The sequence below is a fragment of the Belonocnema kinseyi genome, chromosome 4 (genome assembly GCF_010883055.1).
Source record: "Belonocnema kinseyi isolate 2016_QV_RU_SX_M_011 chromosome 4, B_treatae_v1, whole genome shotgun sequence".
NCBI classification, from domain to species: domain Eukaryota; kingdom Metazoa; phylum Arthropoda; class Insecta; order Hymenoptera; family Cynipidae; genus Belonocnema; species Belonocnema kinseyi.
The window spans coordinates 2264242-2272107 of record NC_046660.1 but is presented as its reverse complement, the minus strand read 5'-3'; the positions used below and the strand labels follow the sequence as shown (position 1 = coordinate 2272107).

The 7866-nt window shown below is 20.0% G+C and overlaps 1 protein-coding gene across 1 annotated transcript in view; it reads left to right on the top strand.

Moving 5' to 3' along the window:
* LOC117172180 (intraflagellar transport protein 140 homolog) overlaps nt 1–7866 on the top strand; it is a 94056-nt gene that overhangs the window by 84904 nt on the left and 1286 nt on the right. The window lies entirely within an intron of this gene.

Here is a 7866-nt window from a genome sequence, read left to right as displayed (position 1 = left end):
AAACACGATATCTCAATTCGTGTGGACGCAGTGAACACCAAAAAAAATGTTCATAACCGGGGACTAGTTTGGTCACGTGGTCACCGAAGAGCATGCCCTTAAGAGTTCATTTTTTGGTTGACAGTTTATAATTTTAATTGAAAAATAATTTCTTTGGTTGAATATTAAATTATTCTGTTGAAACTTCTTTTTTTTCAGATTCATAATTTCAGTCTAAAATGTCACTATTTGGTTAAAAATTAATTTTTTAGACTGAAAATTAAATTATTTTAGTTGTAGATTCACCATTTTTGGCAAAAATTTTCTTTTTTTTTTAAATTGCAATTATTTCTTTTTAATTTCTATGTAGGCATTTCTTTAGTTCTTCCAATTATTATATTTAGGGTTTAAAATTTATGTTTTTATTAAAAATTCATTTTTTACTGAAACTTAAATATTCTGTTTATTGGTATTAATTTGAACTTTAAAGGATTAAAAATGAGAAGTGGATGAAGAAAATTTAACAAATTTATCCTTTTTTTTAATTGAGGTAATACATGTTTTCGTATTTTTGGAAGGTCAGCTCGATTATCAAACACATACATTTTTAACCAAATAGTTGAATTTTCAACTAAGACGATTAATTTTATACCAAAAATAAAAATTTTCAACAAATTATATAAATAAAAAAGCCAAAAAGACGAATTTTCTACAAAAAAGTTGAATTTTCAACCTGAGAATATGATCTTTTAAACAGAAAAATAAACAATGTTAGTTGAAGTGTCATCATTCTTTTTTAATTGAAATCATTTTATTTTTGATGTATAAATCTCTCTAACTCTTCCAATTAATAAATATTTAATGTTCAAAATTCGTTTTTTTAAATTGAAAATTACTTTTTTAACTGAAAATTTAATTATTCTGTTTTTGGTAGAAACGTTTTTTTTTTTTTAGTTGAAAAATCAACTTTTTAGTCGAAAAATAAAGTATTTTATCATTTTAATGGAAAATTAATCTTTTTGGTTGAATATTCAACTACTTTGTTAAAAATTCATTTTCTTGTTGTTGAAGATTCATTTATTTTTGTTTGAAAATTAAAAGTTTTGAAAAATTAAAGCTGAAGATTCATCATTCAGCTGAAAAGCATTTCTTGTGTTAATTATTTAACTATATTTAAAAATTTCTGCCAAGAAGACCGATTTTGAACCCAGAATTTAAATTTTCGACATAAAAAGATGAATTTTTAATTAAAAAATTCATGAATTTATAACCAAATAGTTGAATATTGTAACAGGAACGTTATTTTTTAACTAAAAAAAGACAAATATTTAACCAAAAATATTAATTTTCTATCATAAAATTCGAATTTTTAACAAATTACATAAATTTTCAACAAGAGAGTAATTTTTCAAATTAAAAAAAAAAAGAATTTTTTGCAAAACAGTTGTATTTTCAACTCGAGAATATGATTGTTCATCAAAATAGTTAAATTTTCAGTTAAAAAAAAGACAATTTTCAACTAAAATTAGTAATCTTGCTAAAAAAAATAAACTTGTAAAAAAGTAGTTCAAGTGTCAACCAAGGAAATTAATTTTCAACATAAAAAGATGATTTTTTTTTAAATACATAAATTTTTAACCATATAGTTGAATTTTCATCGAAATAAATAAAATATCAATCAAATAGTTGATTTTTCAATCTAAAAATATTTAAACTAAAAATGGAATCGTTAAATTTTCATTAAAAACATTAATTTTTAATAAAATAAAAAGAATATTGTACAAAATAATTAGGTTTTCCACCAAGCTGTTGAATTTTCAAATAACAGTTGAATTTTTATTTAAATAATTACATTTTTAACCAAAAAAATCAATTTTCGATCAAGGATATTAATTTTTTAGCAAAAAAAAACAAGTTTTCCACAAAATACATCAATTTATAGCCAAATAATTAAATTTTCAACGAAGAAAATTAGTTTTTTTATTACAAAAATGAATTTTCAAGAAACTAAATCAATCTATAAACAAATAGTTGAATTTTCAACTTAAAACGATAAATATTTCATGGAAAAGTTGAATTTTAAGCCAAAAGCACGGATTTTCTACAAAGAAGTTTAATTTTTAAACCGAGGATATGCTTTTTCAACCAAATAATTAAATTTCCAGTTTAAAAAATTAAATTTTAACTAAATAAATAAACGAATTTTCAAATGAAATTAAGAATCTTGAATAAAAAAAAGGAACTTTAAAAAAAATTCAAATTTCAACCAAGGAGTTAAATTTTTAACCAATAATATTAATTTTCTACCAAAAAGACGATTTTTCAACAAATTACATAAATTTCTAACCAAATAATTGAGTTTTTCTAATAAAACGATCTATTTTTAACCAGAAAGATCAATTTTCTACTAAAAAATAGGAATTTTTAACAAATTGAATAAATTTTTCACTGAATACTTGCATTTTTAAACTTAATTAGTTAAATATTTAAAAAAAGTAACATTTTTTCATTTTTATTTAAGAGAAATGATTTTCAATTTTCTCATCAAAATAGATTTTTTTTTAAATTTATGAATTGATTTTTTTTTAGTTAAGAGTTTCGTTAATAGTTCATTTTTTGGTTAAAAGTTTATAATTTTAATTTCTTGGTTCAAGATTCATCATTTTAGTTAAAAATATCATTATTTTTTCTTAAAAATTAATTATTTAAACTGAAAATCAAACTATTTTAGTTGCAGATTCATCATTTTAGTTGAAAAGCATTTCTTTCGTTAACAATTTAACTATATTGTTGGATATTCGATTATAATCTGAAATCATTTTTTAACTGCAAATTTAATTATTCTATTTTTCTTAGAAATTGACTTTTTATTTTAAAAATCAACTTTTTGTTTGAAAAATCATGTAATTTGTTACAAATAATTTTTTTGGTTGAAATTTAATTATTTTACTTGAAGATTAATTTCTCTTTTGGTGAAAATTAATTTTTTCCCCTTATAATTAAACAATTTGATTGAAAAATCGATTATTCAGTAAAATATTTTAATTCTAAAATATTATATTTTTAAAAATTAGTTTTTTATTTTACTGAAAATTCATTTTTACCTGAAGTATAATTATTCTTTTTTTGGTAAAAACGGGCTTTTTACTTGAAAAATCTACTTTTTGGTGGAAAAATCATGTATTTTGCTCAAAATTCCGCTTTTGTAGAAAATCAATTTTGTTCGTGAAGAATTCATTTTTTGGTTCAAGATTTATCATTTTAATTGAAAAGTTCTGTCTCTTGTTGAATATTAAACAATTTTTTTTGGTTGAAGATTCATCATTTTAGTTCAAAATATCATTATTTTTGGTTAAAAATTAATTAATTAAACTAAAAATCAAACTATTTTAGTTGCAGATTCATCATTTTATTTGAAAAACATTTCTTTTGTTAACAATTCTACTATATCGTTGAAAATTCGTTGTTTTTTTTTTTTAATTGAAAGTTAACTTTCTAACAGAAAAATTAATTATTCTATTTTTCGTACGAATTTATTTATTTTTTTAAATCAACTTTTTGGTTTAAAAATCATTTATTTTGTTGAAAAATCGTCTTTTTTTATAAAATTAACCTTCATCGTTAAGAATTCATTTGTTCATTGAAGATGTATCATTTTAATTAAAAAGTAATTTTTTTGGTTAAATATTGAATTATTCTGTTGAAAATTCTTTTTCTTTCAATATTCATAATTTTAGTTAAAAATATCACTATTTGGTTAAAAATTAATTTTCTAAACTGAAAATTAAACTATTTTAGTTGAAGATTCATCATTTTAGTAGAATATATATATTTTTCAAATTGGAATTATTTTTTTTTAATTTTTGATTTCGAAATTTCTTTAATTTCTCGAATTATTAAACATTTCATGTTCAAAATTCGTTTTTTATTGGAAATTAATTTTTTAACTAAAAATTTAATTATTCTGTTTTTGGTAGAAACTGATTTTTTTTTAGTTGAAAAATCAACTTTTGTTTGAAAAATAAAGTATTTTGTTAAAATTTAATCTTTATTTTTACTAAATTAATCTTCTTTAAGAATTCCTTTTTTGGTTAAAGAGATATGATTTACATTGAAAATTCATTCCTTTATTGCATTATGAATTATTTTGTTAGAAAATGATTCTTTCTTTGGTTGAAGATTCATTATTCTAGTTATAAATTTATCTATATTTGAAATTTTAATTATTTTAGTTTCAAATTAATTTCTTTTTGGTAGAAAATTAATTTTTCGACTGAAAATTTAAATATTTTATTTTTGGTAGAAACGGGTTTTTTGCTTGAAAAATCAACTTTTTGGTTGAAAAAGCATGTATTTAGATAAAAATTCCTCTTTTTCGTTAAGAATTCATTTTTTGGTTGAAAATTTATCATTTTAATTGAAGATATCTGTTTGCTCAAATTATGAATAGTTTTGGATTTCCGAATTTTAATTGATTAATTTTTAGTTATATTGTTTCGTTTCTAAAAAGTTTTAATTTAAACATTTTTGACTGAATAAAGTTTTTAACTTTTCATTCAAAAGAATTACTTTCCAATTTAAAAAACGAATTTTGTACAAATTATTTTAATTTGGTACCAAATGTTTGAATTTTCATGCCAAAAAAATGAATTTTCTATAAAACAGTTAAATTTTCAACCCGAGAATATGATTTTTCAACAAAATTAGGTTAATTTCGAGTTGAAAAAATAAATTTATAACTAAAAGGAAAACTATTTTTCAACTAAAATTATGAATCTTGAACCACAAAAAACAACTTTTGAAAATGTAGTTGAGTTTTAAACAAAGAGTTGAATTTTCAACATAAAAAGATTATTTCTTAACAAAATACAAAAATTTCTAACTAAATAGTTGAATATTTAACCAAGAACATTATTTTCTACTGAAAAAAATGTTCAACAAATACATAAATTTTCATCACAAACATTAACTTTCAATTAAAAAAATAAATAAATAAATAAAAAAGCAATGTTCTGCATGGTAATTAATTTTTCTACCGAACTGTTGAATTTTCAGAACAAAAAGATTAATTTTCAAATACAAAACATTAATTTTCAATCAAATAGTGAATTTGTCAGCTAAGAAAATTGATTGTTCCCTAATGCCTACAAAAAAGAAAAACGTCTGCAAAAAAGTTCAATTCTCATTCAAACAGTTAAATTTTCAAATACAAAAGATTAATTTTTAACGAAATTAGTTCAATTTCCAATTAAAAAAATTAATTTTCAATTAAAAAAACAAAACAATTTTCTATAAATTAGATTAATTTTATACCAAACTGTTCAAATTTCAAGACAAAAACGCGAATTTTCTGTGCAAACTAATTGATTTTTTAACCCGTTAAAAATATACTTTTTAACCAAAAAAATAAATTTTGAACCAAAAAATTAATTTTTAATGAAAAAACGAATCTTCTACAAAGCAGTTGAATTTTTAACCACATCGTTTAATTTTCTATCCAATTGTTGAATTAATTTTCTAGCAAAATAAAAAGAAAATATTAATTTTTTTTTTTAAGTAGAAACACCAAATATTTTTTTCATTGTTCGTTATTTTTTTGTAGAAAATTAATTTTTTTTCGTTAAGAGTTTATTGTTTGTTTGACGGTTTATAATTTCAATTGAAAAGTAATTTATTTGGTTAAATATTAATTTTTTAAACTATAAATTAAATTATTTTTAATGTAGATTCATCATTTTAGTTGAATTTTTTTTTCAATTCGAATTTTTTTTTTTAATTTCCATGTTGGCATTACTTTAATCATTCCAATTATTAAATATTTCATGTTCAAAGTTTATTTTTTTTTATTAAAAATTAATATATAACAGAAAATTAAATTTTCTGAATATGTCTAGAGTTACAAATTAAACCTTTGAAATTGAAGAAAATAAAATCATATTGAATTTTCAATTTTGGAAATTAAAGAAAATTCAAAATTGAATGTAAAATTTTCTGGAATTGTAAAAAGTTGGATTGCCTATTTTTCTTGCATCTTGAACAATTTAACATTGAAGAAAATGGAAAATTAAAGACAAAGAAAAGTTGAATTTTCAACTGTAAAATTTTCTTCAAAATTTTCTTTATGCAACTTTAAAAAAAAAACTGAAAAGTGAATTTTCTTCAGTTTTGAAGCATTGAAAATTAATTGCAATATTCGTTTATTTTAAATTTTGTTAAAGAAAACTTAAAGGAAATTTAACTGTTGTAAATTCAGTTTTCACTTTTTTTTAGTTCCCAAAAGTTGAAAATTTTAATTTCCATTTTTTGCAATTTTTAACTGTTAGAAATTCCAGAAAATTAAAAATTCAATTGTTGAAAATTCAGTTTTGAATTTTCTTTAATTTCCAACAATTGAAATCTTGTTTTATTTTCTTCAATTTTAACAGTTCAATTTTGTAACTGCCGGAAATTTATTTTTCTTTAGTTTTAAAGCATTGAAAATTTAACTAAAGGAAATTAAAGAAAATTCAAAACTGAATTTTCAATACTTGAAAATTTAATGTTCTATTTTCTTCAGTTTTTAACTATTGAAAACGCAAGAAACTTGAAAATTTAAATTTCGGAAATCCTAGAAAATTAAAAATTCAACTTTTGAAAATTCAGTTTTAAATTTTCTATATTTTCCAACAATTAAATCCTTATTTTATTTTAATTTAACAGTTCAATTTTGTAACTGCTGAAAATGGAATTTTCTTTAATTTTGAAGCATAAAAAATTTAATACAATATGTTTTTTTTTAAATATTTTGATAAAGAAAACTAAACTAAAGGAAATTAAAGAAAATGCAAAACTGAGTTTTCAATGGTTGGAAATTTAATTTTCCATTTTTTGTAATTTTAAACTGTTGGAAATTCCAGAAAATTAAAAATTCAATTGTTGAAAATTCAGTTTTGAATTTTCTTTAATTTCCAACACTTGAAACATCAATTTTATTTTATTTCTTTTCTATTTCAACATTGCAATTTGTAACTTTTGAAAATTGGAGAAAATTGCATGTTTAATTTTCTGCTAATTCCAACTTTTGAATATAGAAGAAAATTGCAATAATTTTAAAATTCAACTACTGTTGGAAATGCAATTTTCTTTAATTTTCTGACATTAAAAATTTAATACAATATTTTTTTCTCTCTCTTAAAGTTGCATAAAGATAATTTGAAAAAATGTTACTGTTGAAAATTAAATTTTTATTTTTCATTAGTTTCCAACAGTTGACATGTTTTTTTCATTCTCTTATATTTCAGAAGTATAATTATTAACGGTTGAAAAATTAATTTTCTTTTTCTTCAATTTGAAATTGTTTAAAAAGCCAGAAAAACAGAAAATTCAACTACTGTTGAAAATTCAATTTCCTTCAACATTGGAGTATTGAACCTTTAATACAAGATTATTTTTTTCTTTCTTAAATTTTCAAAAGGAAAATTTACGTGTTGAAAATTCAGTTTTAAATTTTCTATATTTTCCAACAATTAAATCCTTATTTTAATTTTGAATCATTGAAGATTTAATACAATATTCTTTGTTTAAATATTTTCATAAAGAAAACTAAACTAAAGGAAATTAAAGAAAATTCGAAACTGAATTTTCAACGGTTGAAAATTTAATTTTCCATTTTTTGCAATTTTTAAATGTTGGAAATTCCAGAAAATTAAAAATTCAGTTTTGAATTTTCTTTCATTTCCAACACTTGAAACATCAATTTTATTTTATTTTTTTTCAATTTCAACAGTGCAATTTGTAACTGTTGAGAAATTCCGAAAATTTAATTTTCAATTTTCTACTATTCTTATCTGTTGCAAATAAAGTAAAATAGAAAATTGCAAGAATTTAAAAATTTAAGTATTGTTGAAA